The following is an 11,377-nucleotide window of genomic DNA, read 5'->3' as shown; positions in this document are numbered from 1 at the left end:
CGAAGTCAGGATTGAGTTGCGATTTGTGGGGTGGGAAAGGCCACGAATCATATGGCGGCACCCTCCTGTTTGGGGGTTTGACCGGAATGTGCATTTTGGGGGTGCCAAGGGTGGCACAGAGGTGTTTGTCGGGGGGGGGGCGGCGGACACCCTCGGTGGATTCATTTTTCTTGAAAGTGGGGGGAAAGAGCAAGTGCAGAAAGTTTTGAGAATAGTCAGTGGTGATGGGGAGGTTGGATCCAGCAACTGTGACTTTAGTTGAGTGTGTGGGGCTTCAATCAGTTTGCAATAGACGTTCATGGGGGGGTGGGGTATGACTTGCAAACTCCAGCCCCCTTGCCCTTAATGTGTTTTTTTTTTGGGGGGAGTGTGTTCCAAGGTTAAGAGTTTTGAAACAAAGTCCATACAAGACTCGGTTTGCTGGGGGGGGGCTTTCTTTTTTTATGGGGGTGGGGGTGGGGAGACAGAAAGTTGAATTGAGGATAATGGCAGCAAACAGCTTAGATAATCTGCATCTGTTTCCTCCGAAGAGCTGATAGCATGGCAAGCCTCTTAGCCTTTGCTGAGGGTTGTCTGCCAGGAAGTGAGCAGGGTGCAAAGTGGAGAGAAAGAGTGCCTCTGAGAGCGTACAGAGTGTCTTCCGGCTGCCACTGAGCGCTCGCAGCTGAATGCTCCCACTTTGGGGCTGGGGGGCTGGTGGTGGAGGAGGGAGACAGCTGTGCGGAGCTACGCATTGGTGTGGGTTGGGGGTGCTAGGAATAATGTGAAAGGGGAGCGTGTTCCAATGCTTACCTGCAGCGCCCAGGTGTTTAAGCGTGCACCTGGCCCTTTAAGAGTGCCCAGGTGAAGCAGGACAGGTGCGCTGTGATGAGGGTGGCACCTACTGGCTGACAAACGAGTCAAGCAGGCGGCAGCTTTCTCCTAGCGCAGAAAGGGAGCCCAGGTGAGGCCACACAGTGCTTGGCTGGGTTTTTTGTCCCCTGTAAATATATATCTTTTGATGTTTGCTGCCTCTTCACTGTGCTGAATAGGGCAGGTGTGTGTGTGTGTGTGATTGTGTGTGTACTTACTAGAAGAAATGCTTTTTGTTTTAGGTGCATTTGAGCGAGACATAAAGGGAAGCTCTGGCTCCGTCTCAGAGTTGGGCAATCTTCTCCGGCTGAGAAAAACCCGACTTGTGAATGTTTGGCACTGGCTTCTGGTTTTTAGGGGGAGCTGGCTGGTGTGGCGGCCCTGCTGGGGTCGGCCGGTCGCCCTGGCCACACTTCTGTGCCCAGGGGTCATTGTGTTTGTCCGTCCAGATCCCAGCAGATGGAATGTGTTGTCTGGGGGCATAGGCTTTGGGGGTGGGGGTCCTAGGTGGGGGACGATGATGCCCTCCCTGGGTATGAGTGGGGACCTCTCCACCTCTTCCCCACACCCCCACCGCCCGGCCTGCCTCGCACTCTCACTTTCCCCGAAACCCTTGTCACATGGTCTCTCCTTGTGGGTTGGCTCAAAGCAGCAAGGGCTGCTGGGAGCCAGGACACCTGGGTTCTATCTTTGCTCAGCTCCAGGAAAAGGGATTTATGTGGGCTTGCCGAAATCAGATTTTGGAGGGAAGGTTTTGGGGTGCCGGGTAGGTTTGGGTGGTTCTGTCCTCCTGAACACCAAAGTGAAGGGGGGAAGAGATTTTATAGAGACAAGCGCCAGAACTCCTGGGTTCCTTGGGAGTGGAATATTTGAGGTTTCGGCCAAGGAGGTGCCTGGGAGCCAGAACGAACCTCGTGGGTCCTTCCCACTTCCTGGCGAGTTTTTCCTGAGGAGAGAGAGAAAAAGAGAAAAAATCAGGGCGGAAAAAAGTTTGTGGGGGCCTGGAAGTGTGCCTGTGATCTGGTCCAAGCCCTATGCCGCCCCCACAATTGTGCCTCTGGGTGGTTTTAATGAACAGCCCCCACCCTGCATCTGCCCCCTTCCCTCCGTCCTTGTTTTAAAAAGGACAATTTGGGGTGTGGGCTTTTGGTTAACCCCTCCCCACACCATGCTCCCATTCTCCCATGCTCCCCTTCTCCCCCCCCCACGCCACTTATTTCATTATATATATATATTGCTTGATTGTAACCCCTACCCATAAAACCTCAAAGTGTTTCACATACGAGACCCCCCCCCCTCAAAATATTCCTTCGTAGAGCCTCACTGGATAGGAATCTCCAGGTATCCCCATTAAAACAAATATGTTTAAAGCCTTCTGACCTCCCTCGGCCCCAGAGATTAGGACTCCCCACCCCACCCCAAAATGATAGACCCCCATAGAACAGTTTAAACTACCCCCCTCATTTTTTATTATTATATCAGCTTGCTGTTTCCCCCTGCTTGTTTTCTCTGGTGGGGAATTAAGATGGGGGGGTCTGCTTCCAGGGAATTGGGGTGTCAGGAGGTTGAACATTCACCCACTTTCTACTGACCCCCCCCCCAATTTTTTTTTGCTTCTTTCTGGGAGGCAGAAAGTTAGATGAAGTTGTTGCTGTTTAGAATTGAAACCCCAAATTTCTTCATTTGTTGGATTTTGTGTGTGTGTGTGTGTGTATGCACCTGTGTTGATAATATATTATATACATCTGGTGTTTCCTTATGCTCTTCTTTCCCTCCCGCCTGTTTGGAAAACCACTTCTGTGCAGGGGAAGGCGTGGAAATTTCACACAAGGTGCTACATGTGAGGAAGGAAAGTGTGTTGGCTGTACCTCGTCCCTGGTTACTCAGGGCTAGGGATTTGTAGGATCCTGTCCTTTCTCCTACACAGAGATGTATATGATATGTATTTCAGGCTCTGAGGCAGGTCCTGGACTCTCCTCAGGGGGCCTTGGAGTAAAAAAACAATAGCCATCCTTTCCTGTATTGAGGTATTTGGGCTTCCTCGAACCCTTGTCGAAATCCAGGAAGAGCGGACGGGGTGGTTTTTGGGTAGCCAACCCAACGTTCCCCTGGAGGAACCTTCCGTGGAAGCGCCCCCCCCCCCCCCATTTTCCCAATACAGTGGTACCTCGGGTTACATACGCTTCAGGTTACATACGCTTCGGGTTACAGACTCCGCTAACCCAGAAATAGTACCTCGGGTTAAGAACTTTGCTTCAGGATGAGAACAGAAATCGGGCTTCAGCGGCAGCAGGAGGCCCCATTAGCTAAAGTGGTGCTTCAGGTTAAGAACAGTTTCAGGTTAAGAACGGACCTCCGGAATGAATTAAGGGTACCACTGTAGATTTAAAGCAATATTATAGGATTACAGAATTGTAGGGTTGAAAGGGACCCAAGGGTCATCTAGTCCAACCCCCTGCATTGCAGGAAACTTTTTGCCCAAAGTGGGGCTTTTTAAAAAAATACAGCTTTACACAGCCATGTCTTCCCCTCCATTCAACAACTCCTGGGAACTGTAGTTTGCTAAGGGTGGGGAGAGTTGCCGGGAGACGCCTATTCCCCCTTCCCAGAGCTACAGTCCTCAGTGTTTCTCGGGACTGTTAGACCACTGAGGACTGCAACTCTGGGAGAGGAATAGGGGTCCCTGAATGACTCGCCACTCTGAACCAGTACAGTAATTCCCATGATTCTTGGGGAGAAGCCTGGACTGGCACGACAACGGCTTTAAGTGCATAGTGAAGTTGTGGCCTTGCGTTAATAATAGCAGAGTGGGGGAACCCCCAAACTGGGGTTTAGGTTGAAATACCTTGGCTGTTGTTTTTTGTCTTGCTTTGGGGAGAGAACAAGGGTCCGTGTGAGTGCGTAAAGTTTCGGCGCATGTTAGCCAAAGCATAGCTTACAACCCTGCTCCTGTTGTATCACAGGCATGGCCAACTAATACTTTGGACTACAACTCCCATCAGCCCCTGGGGCTGATGGGAGTTGTAGTCCAAAACATCTGGTGAGAGGCGGTCCCAGGTTAGTGAAGGCTCTTCTAACCCACCAGTGTGCCTGTGTGCATCCATGTGTAGAGAGCAATGGGGGCAAAGCCCAGGGAAGCTTTAGGGCTGCGGAATTGGGGGCCGGGAACCTCAACCCTTGAGTCCCGTTTTCCTGTCACAAAAACCTTCCAATATTGATTTACTTTCTGCATTTATACCCCACAATTTTTCCTGTTAAGGAGGACCACAAGGTGGCATAAATGGGTGGGCTACAGTTAATCCCAGGACGCAGGTGGCGCTGTGGGTTAAAGCCTCAGCGCCTAGGGCTTGCCGATCGAAAGGTCGGCGGTTCGAATCCCTGCGGCAGGGTGCGCTCCCGCTGCTCGGTCCCAGCGCCTGCCAACCTAGCAGTTCGAAAGCACCTCCGGGTGCAAGTAGATAAATAGGGACTGCTTACCGGCGGGAAGGTAAACGGCGTTTCCGTGTGCGGCTCTGGCTCGCCAGAGCAGCGATGTCACGCTGGCCACGTGACCCGGAAGTGTCTCCGGACAGCGCTGGCCCCTGGCCTCTTAAGTGAGATGGGCGCACAACCCCAGAGTCTGTCAAGACTGGCCCGTATGGGCAGGGGTACCTTTACCTTTACCTTTTTACAGTTAATCCCACACAACAACCCTGGGTTAGGCTGAGAGAGCCAGGTCACCCATGTTGAGAGAAGACCCTCAAAGTAGCTTGGACGAAAGATTTGGGTTTGTATTCATTATTATTATTCTTATTTTTTGGTGAGCGGCTATGGCGGCTGACATGAGAATTACCTATACTCATATCTGATGGTGCAGATCTTGTTCCAGGATTCAGAGAAGGAGAGATAAGGACCCTGGAGGCTGCCCTTGGCTGGGGGGGGGGGCGGGAATGCACAGAAACGAGAAAAACCACCCCTTTCATAGGGGTTCCCGAGGCGGAGGTGCCCGAAGGGAGCATCTGTGCGCGTGGAGAAGGCAGAAGGTGGCGCATGGCTGCAGTTGTCTGCCCCGTCTTGCCAGCTCCTCCTGCCCTAACTTCTGCGATTTTCCTCCTCTATCGGAGGCAGCGTGCTGGGAAATGGCAAATGCGCCGTGAGGCCGGAAAGCTGGACTAAAAGTGGGCCGCTAGCCCGATCCAACCCGTATATGTTATGTCCCCCCTAGTAGAGAACAGTTATCGTGTCAGGTACTGAGGTAGGCAAAAAAATAAAAATAAATCCCCTTTTTGGGCCAGTTTGGGCTGGTGTAGAATGTATTGTCTGCTGCATTCAACCCAAACTTCGCTCGGCAAAAAGAGATAAAATAAAATATAGCAAAGCCCAATGCTGGGCTCCTCCCCTTTCCCAGGGGGTGCTCATTGTGGGCCAAAAATATCCGCAAGGGTCCCCCTGCGCCAGCGGGCCCAGCTGCCCGTGCCGCACCAGGGTGGCGTTACATCATCAGGCACTGCGGATTGCGGTCTCTTGCATCATCAGGACAGGACACCAGCTGCTGTGCCGTGGAAGCACACGTGGGGCCGGTTTCGCTCTCTCAGCTTCCCAGCGAGGCCAAATCCCCAAGCTCTTGGCTCTGCTGCTTTGCTCCCCAGCCTAACTGTACATTGCCAGAAGGCCGCCCCTCGCCATTCATCTGACACAGGAAGAAAATAGGACTGTCCTGGAAGCATTTTTTAAAATCTGGAACTCCTGGGTGCAGTGGCGTAGCGTGGGGGGTGCAGGGGGGGCTGGCCGCACAGGGCGCAACATCTGGGGGGGGCACGCTCGCCACCTCCGGAGTCGCCGAAGAGCGTCGGGTGCAGGCTGTAGCAGAGCCCCATGTCTCGCAGAACCGACGAGCTGTGCGCGCGTCCGGGCTGAAGGCGTCCGGCAGGCAGCGGCTCTCAGCGCTCGCCGCGGTCCCCGCGCATCAGGGCCGCGGAGGGCGCGCCAGGCAGCACCTCCTCACAGCCCCACCGCCACCGCTGCTGCTGCAGCTGCTGGGCCATGTTGTATTTTCCTCGCCTCTCTGCCCTCCTCCTCCGAGCAAGCGGCGTCGTTTGGGCGGCAGCGCCAGCGGCAACTCTCCTCAGATCACCTGACACGGACCCGCCGCCGCCGCCGTGGCTACCTTACTGTAAATACCCCAGCCCAGGCAGCAGCAAGAAGAAGCTGGCAGCGACGGCAGGTTAGGGGCGCAAATTACTTGCCTTGCCCCGGGTGCTGACAACCCACGCTATGCCGCTGCCTGGGTGTCCCAAGGATGTCTGCATGTGGGTGTTGAAGGCCTCGTGGGACCTCTCCTCAGTTGCAGGCCTCGCAACCCCCAAAGCGGGTGTGTTTTCGTTTTATTTTTTGTGGGAAAGGGCATTTCCCAATGAATGGGGAGATGGTGGGCCTACCCTTCCGTATGGCAAATGGCGAAACGTTGCGCATTAAAGCGCATGAAACCCAAGTGATCACGTTGGGGACGAATGGCGTGCTCTGAGCAAGATTAAAAGTCCCACCGCATGGAGGAGCCAATTTGCTAGGAGAGGAAAGCAGGGCAAGAGTGTTCATCAGTTTTTTCTTTAAAAAAATGCCGCCAGTTGCTTGATTCTTAAAGTGGTTGCCGTACTTATTTCCCACTTTTTGTGCGCATGCGTACACGTGTACAACAGCTCGCTTTCGTGGTTGCGAATACAGAACCAGAGGCAGGTGGAACGTGGCGGTTTGTCGTGGACTGTTTGGTTTGGAGTAAAAGTAAAGTGGTTTTTCGCTCGTGCCTGGAGTATTTGGTTGCAATGTCTCAACAGATGCCCGTTCTTTATTAAGTTTAGGAGCGAGCGTGGTGCAGAGATTAAGTGTCGGGCCAATACCTGGGAAACCAGTGTTCAAATCCTCATTTGAAGCACACTGGGCCACCTTGCACCCAGCCACACTCTTTCAGCCTAACCTACCTCACAGGGTTGTTGGTGGGGGTGAAGTGGAAGCGAGAGAACGATGCACACTGCGTTGAGCATCTTGAAGAAGAAGAAGAGGAAGAGTTTGGATTTGATATCCCGCCTTTCACTCCCTTTAAGGAGTCTCACAGCGGCTAACATTCTCCTTTCCCTTCCTCCCCCACAACAAACACTCTGTGAGGTGAGTGGGGCTGAGAGACTTCAAAGAAGTGTGACTGGCCCAAGGTCACCCAGCAGTTGCATGTGGAGGAGCGGAGAATCGAACCCGGTTCACCAGATTACGAGTCTACCGCTCTTCACCACTACACCACACTGGTTCTCTTGGAGGAAAGGTGGGATATAAATGCAGGAATGAGCAGTAGTGAACACCTGGAACGAGGTCTGGGTCCTGTTTCTGGGTTCCCTGGAAGAGGTGCAGCAATCTGGTGGAATTCGGGCCTAAAGCCCGGCCTCTGGAGAGCAGTGCATTCTGCATGCGGTCAGAGGTACGCCGCTTTGTTGCTCCACATGTCCTCAGGGCTGACATGGGAGCAAAAAGTTTGGATTCTGAGAAGATCCAGCCAGAGTTGAATCCCAGCTTGCTGCTGATTTGTTCTTTGGAATTTACTCAGATGGTGCAAATAGGGTGTTTTGCAGAGGGCGAAGGGAAAATGCCCCTGCCCCCAAGGAGCTTACAGTCTGAAATTTGACAGAGAGGAAATAACAGAGGAAGCTGTTGTTTCAGTTGCATCATGTATTTAAAAGGCTACTGTAGTGGGGTGCGTTTTGGGGGTGTGGCAGGAAGGGGGAAGCACTGGGTGTGGGCTCGATCCTCAGCCCGGGTTGCCGAAGAGACCTTGGCACCGTCTCCAGCTGCTCCACTCTCCGGAAAGGGATCCCCCCCAGCCCTCGTGGGCGTCTCTGAAGGGCCCCCTTGTGCTGGCTGGAGTGGACCCTTCTGAATGTCCATTGTCTCGACACACTGGGGCCTTTATCTCTGCCAAGGCTGATACGCAGTCCTCGACGCACCATTTCTGCAGACTCTCCCCAGTTAACGGCCATTATGTCATTTACGAGAGCATCCCTGTTAATGCCTTTTTAATGCGCCATTCTTCTCCAGCCTGGCTTGTTCCCATTTTACAGATGAACTGAGGGCTTGCCTTGGCTGCTGCTGTGTGTTCTGCAACATGACATTGATGCAACAACTGGGCATTCGTGGCGAAATCATACTGAACCATGCACACAATCATTGTGCTTTGTGGTTACTTCTGCAGTGCAGCCGCGGTGCTGACTTCTTGAGGGGTACCCTTGCGCCGTAGCGGGACATGGACGGTGCGAGGAGTTACTGGGTCTCAGGAGGAAATTATGGGGCATGCACTGATTGGAAATGAAGCAGTATGCTATTTGAAAAGCAACTGTGGTGAACAGATTACGCTAGTAGGTTTGCAAGAAGTTTTGTAAGGTGAATTATTTGAAATATTGCAAGAAAGGCAATGGGGAGAATTATTAGTTAAGGGTAATTAAAGGCAATAGGAAATTAAGAAATGCATAACAAGTGATAAATGAACGGAAGATCATCAGAGGTGTTGATGGAAGTCTAAAAATATTGTATAAGATGAGAAGTTATGTTGTATGAATGTTGGAATTAATATGTTAGAAAATAAAAATGTATAATAAAAAAATAGTGGAAATGAAGCAGCATGTCTGCCCTCAAACTCTTGCAAGTATTGAAAGCGTGCAACCGCCCCGATAACACCAGGAGCACAATTCATCATCAATGCACGCTAAAAGGACATCTGAAGGGTTGCTCTCAGCTGTGAAGCAACTTTTGCGTCACAGAGGTGAGACCGGAATGCCAGCTCTGTCTCTCACTCTCTTGCCTGTTGGTGCCCGGTTCCAACTTTCCCCTTCAACCTCCTCTCTGGGTTTCCCCCGTTTTGAAAGAGAGTTTTGACACTTTGGTGACTAAGCTAGTTCAGCAGGAGGCAAGGCAGGTTCACCGGGGCTGTGGTTTTGTTTTTGGCTCAGCCCTAGAGGGAATACCGCCGGATAAGTTGGGTCAGGTTTTGGTTTCTTGCAGGAAGAGCGCAGCCTGCTTCCTCGCGAGACTCCAGCTCAGCGGTTCCAACAAGGAGCGGGCAGGTGTGTGTGGATTTTGGGGTTCCCCTACAATGGCACCTTTAGGGACACCCGGCTTCACACGACTCCCCCCTCGGGAGGAATGCGCAACTGAAACATCAAGCGTGCATGTCCTGGGCTGCAGCCTCTGGGCTTCTGATAAGTTGCAGCTGTTGTCTCCTTGGAGCTGCTGATAAAGGCAGAGGCCTTGCAGCTTTCGCTTGGGGCGGCCAGCTGCCGAGGTGAGCCGGGTGCAAATCCTGCAAGGGTTCCTCTGGAGGAAAAGAGTGCAGGGAGGTTCGGGGGAAGAAGGGCCCTCGCTCGTGGGCAGAAGATCCCAGGTTTGACCCTCAAAGGCTAGGCGGGCTTTTCCTGCGTCCTCTTGTAAAAAGAACACATCCGCTTCGGAGTTTCCTGGAGTTCAGCAAAAGCTCTCTTTTCCTTGCACCTCCCAAAGGTGTCCCGGCAATTATGGCGAAGGCGTTTACTTCAAAGCTCAAGGAGGTGCAAGTTTCGCTCGGTTTGCACATCCCCCCCCTGTGCTACCTCTGGGGCAGAGGCAGTTTGGCACATAGGGGAATTGCGACCATTTCTGGAGTGGGGCATCTCTGCAGAGCTATGCAAGAACATTGTGTGTGTGTGTGTGTGTGTGTGTGTGTGTGTGTGTTTGGGGAGCTGAATGCTCTCTTCAGGTGGGCGAGTGGGATTTGAGGTGAATAGGTGGCGTCACCCTGTGGGATTTGATGATTCCCTGAAAATTTGCAGTGTGTGTGTGTGGAGGGGGGAATTTCTGACTCTTCAATCAAAGCCTCCTTCGTCCTCTCTAACTCCTCCTTCCTTCCTTCCTTCCCTGCAGGATTGGGTCCCACACCATGGCTGGAGCGTAGTCAGACCCTCCCCCCCACACCAGCCGTGTCTCGCATGGGCCCGGCATGTGGGGGGAGTCAGCCAATGAGAAAGCAGCGACGGGGGACCCCCTTTGGTGAGTGAGCTGGTTTTCAATGTCCTTCCATGAATGAAATTTTTATGCTTTTTTTTTTTTTTTGCACTTTCCGGTTTGGCCCTTTTCAGCAATTTTTGGGATTTCTGTGTTTTGTATTGTTTTTTTCAGTTGGCAGTGGGGGGGGGACTGTATTTGGGGGTGGGCAGGGCGTGGGTTCGACCTTGAGGGTTTGCTGAGTTTTGGGGAGGAGGTTTGCAGTTCTGGCGCATATTATGCAATAATGGAGCAATAATAGGGGACCTTTTCCCAAGCGACAGCCACGGTCCCTTCTGAGCAGCCTTTCAGGGGCCACAGAGGGTGTGGCCAGAGGCAAAGGTGTTCAGGCTATAAATGTGACTTTTGCCTTCCGCGCATGCTTGCGCATCCAGACGAGCAAGAGGCCTTCTCAAGGGTTCACATTCCAGCTGGGCAAAAATCTTTGGGGTGCAAAGCTGGGCTGGTGAGGGGTGTGGCGTGTGGAATGTTCTGGGGGCCTGAAGAGGTGGCCTGGAGGGGCCACACTGGACTCCTTAGGCCTGAGATTTCTCGCCTCTGGCACAGACAATTGAGAAGGATACGGTTTGGCATATCAGAAAACATGGCTTTGTGTGTGTGTGTGTGTTTGTGTCAGACAGTGCTGTGGAGGAAATCTCCCCCTTGATGTACATTCTTGCGTTGCGAGGCCGTGAAACGAGCACACACTGCCTCTCTCTAGGAATACGGAAAGGCGAGCCCCTTTGCGCACAGTTGTGCATGTAGCACTTTTATTTTTATTTCTCCACAGCCGGGGACAATAGCTGGGCGCCCGCGTGTTGCAAAGACACACAGGCACACATACGCAAAAGCAGATTAGCTCTGCCTCTCTTGCTTTGCCCTTCCTTCCTTCCTTCCTTCCAGCCTGTGAGGGGGCCTGACGGACCAGGCTTGGACCTTGGCAAAATTCCTCCCCCCCCCGCGCATCTTTGGCACGCTGCCAGTGTAGCAGCTGGGCATGTTGCGAGGGGGGGGGGAGACAGAGAGCGCAAGGGAGGCGGGACACAGAGGGAGGTTCTCTTTCTACGCAACCACAAGGAGGCAGAGACAGGGAGAGAGAGAAAGAGAGTCTCACATGCGCCTCCTCCAAACGCCCAGCCACAGCTGTGACCTTAAAAGGCTCCTTGTCGGAGTGAACGCTTAACCCCACACTGGCTGCTTCTCGGGGGCCAGGCCCACAGACACAGCCTGCCCCCCACCCGCCTCCCTTTTTTTTGCTACCCTCCCCATAGTCTCTTCCCCCCAGCGGCTTCTGGGTTTTACAGAAGGAACAAAGGCTCCCAGTGGCGTTATGACTATTGTTATAAGTTTGTGTGAGACAGCGGTTTGCACTTTCCCCCCGCTTGCGTCACAGAGGGAGGCGAGTTTGGTTTGCGCGTGGCTTCTGCCACATCACCCAAAACGTGGAAATGTTTTCGTACGGCCGCAACATGGCCGCCCTGGATGTGAGGGGGAG

The 11,377-nt window shown here is 53.0% G+C and overlaps 1 protein-coding gene across 7 annotated transcripts in view; it reads left to right on the top strand.

The window, feature by feature from the left end:
- The window catches only part of KDM6B (lysine demethylase 6B), a 95,929-nt gene that overhangs the window by 25,181 nt on the left and 59,371 nt on the right, over positions 1–11,377 (top strand). For 5 of the 7 annotated variants that reach the window (XM_079951718.1, XM_079951712.1, XM_079951719.1 and 2 more), the window contains exon 2: positions 9,763–9,892. The exons of 1 other annotated variant lie outside the window; for it this stretch is intronic. The gene's annotated coding sequence lies outside the window, so the exon portion shown is untranslated. Of the gene's footprint in view, positions 1–853; positions 944–9,762; positions 9,893–11,377 lie in introns of those variants that run through there. One more of the 7 variants, XM_079951714.1, reaches the window with a different exon arrangement.

This window comes from Podarcis cretensis (assembly GCF_951804945.1).
Source record: "Podarcis cretensis genome assembly, chromosome: 13".
NCBI lineage: Eukaryota > Metazoa > Chordata > Lepidosauria > Squamata > Lacertidae > Podarcis > Podarcis cretensis.
This window is presented reverse-complemented; position numbering and strand designations above follow the sequence as displayed.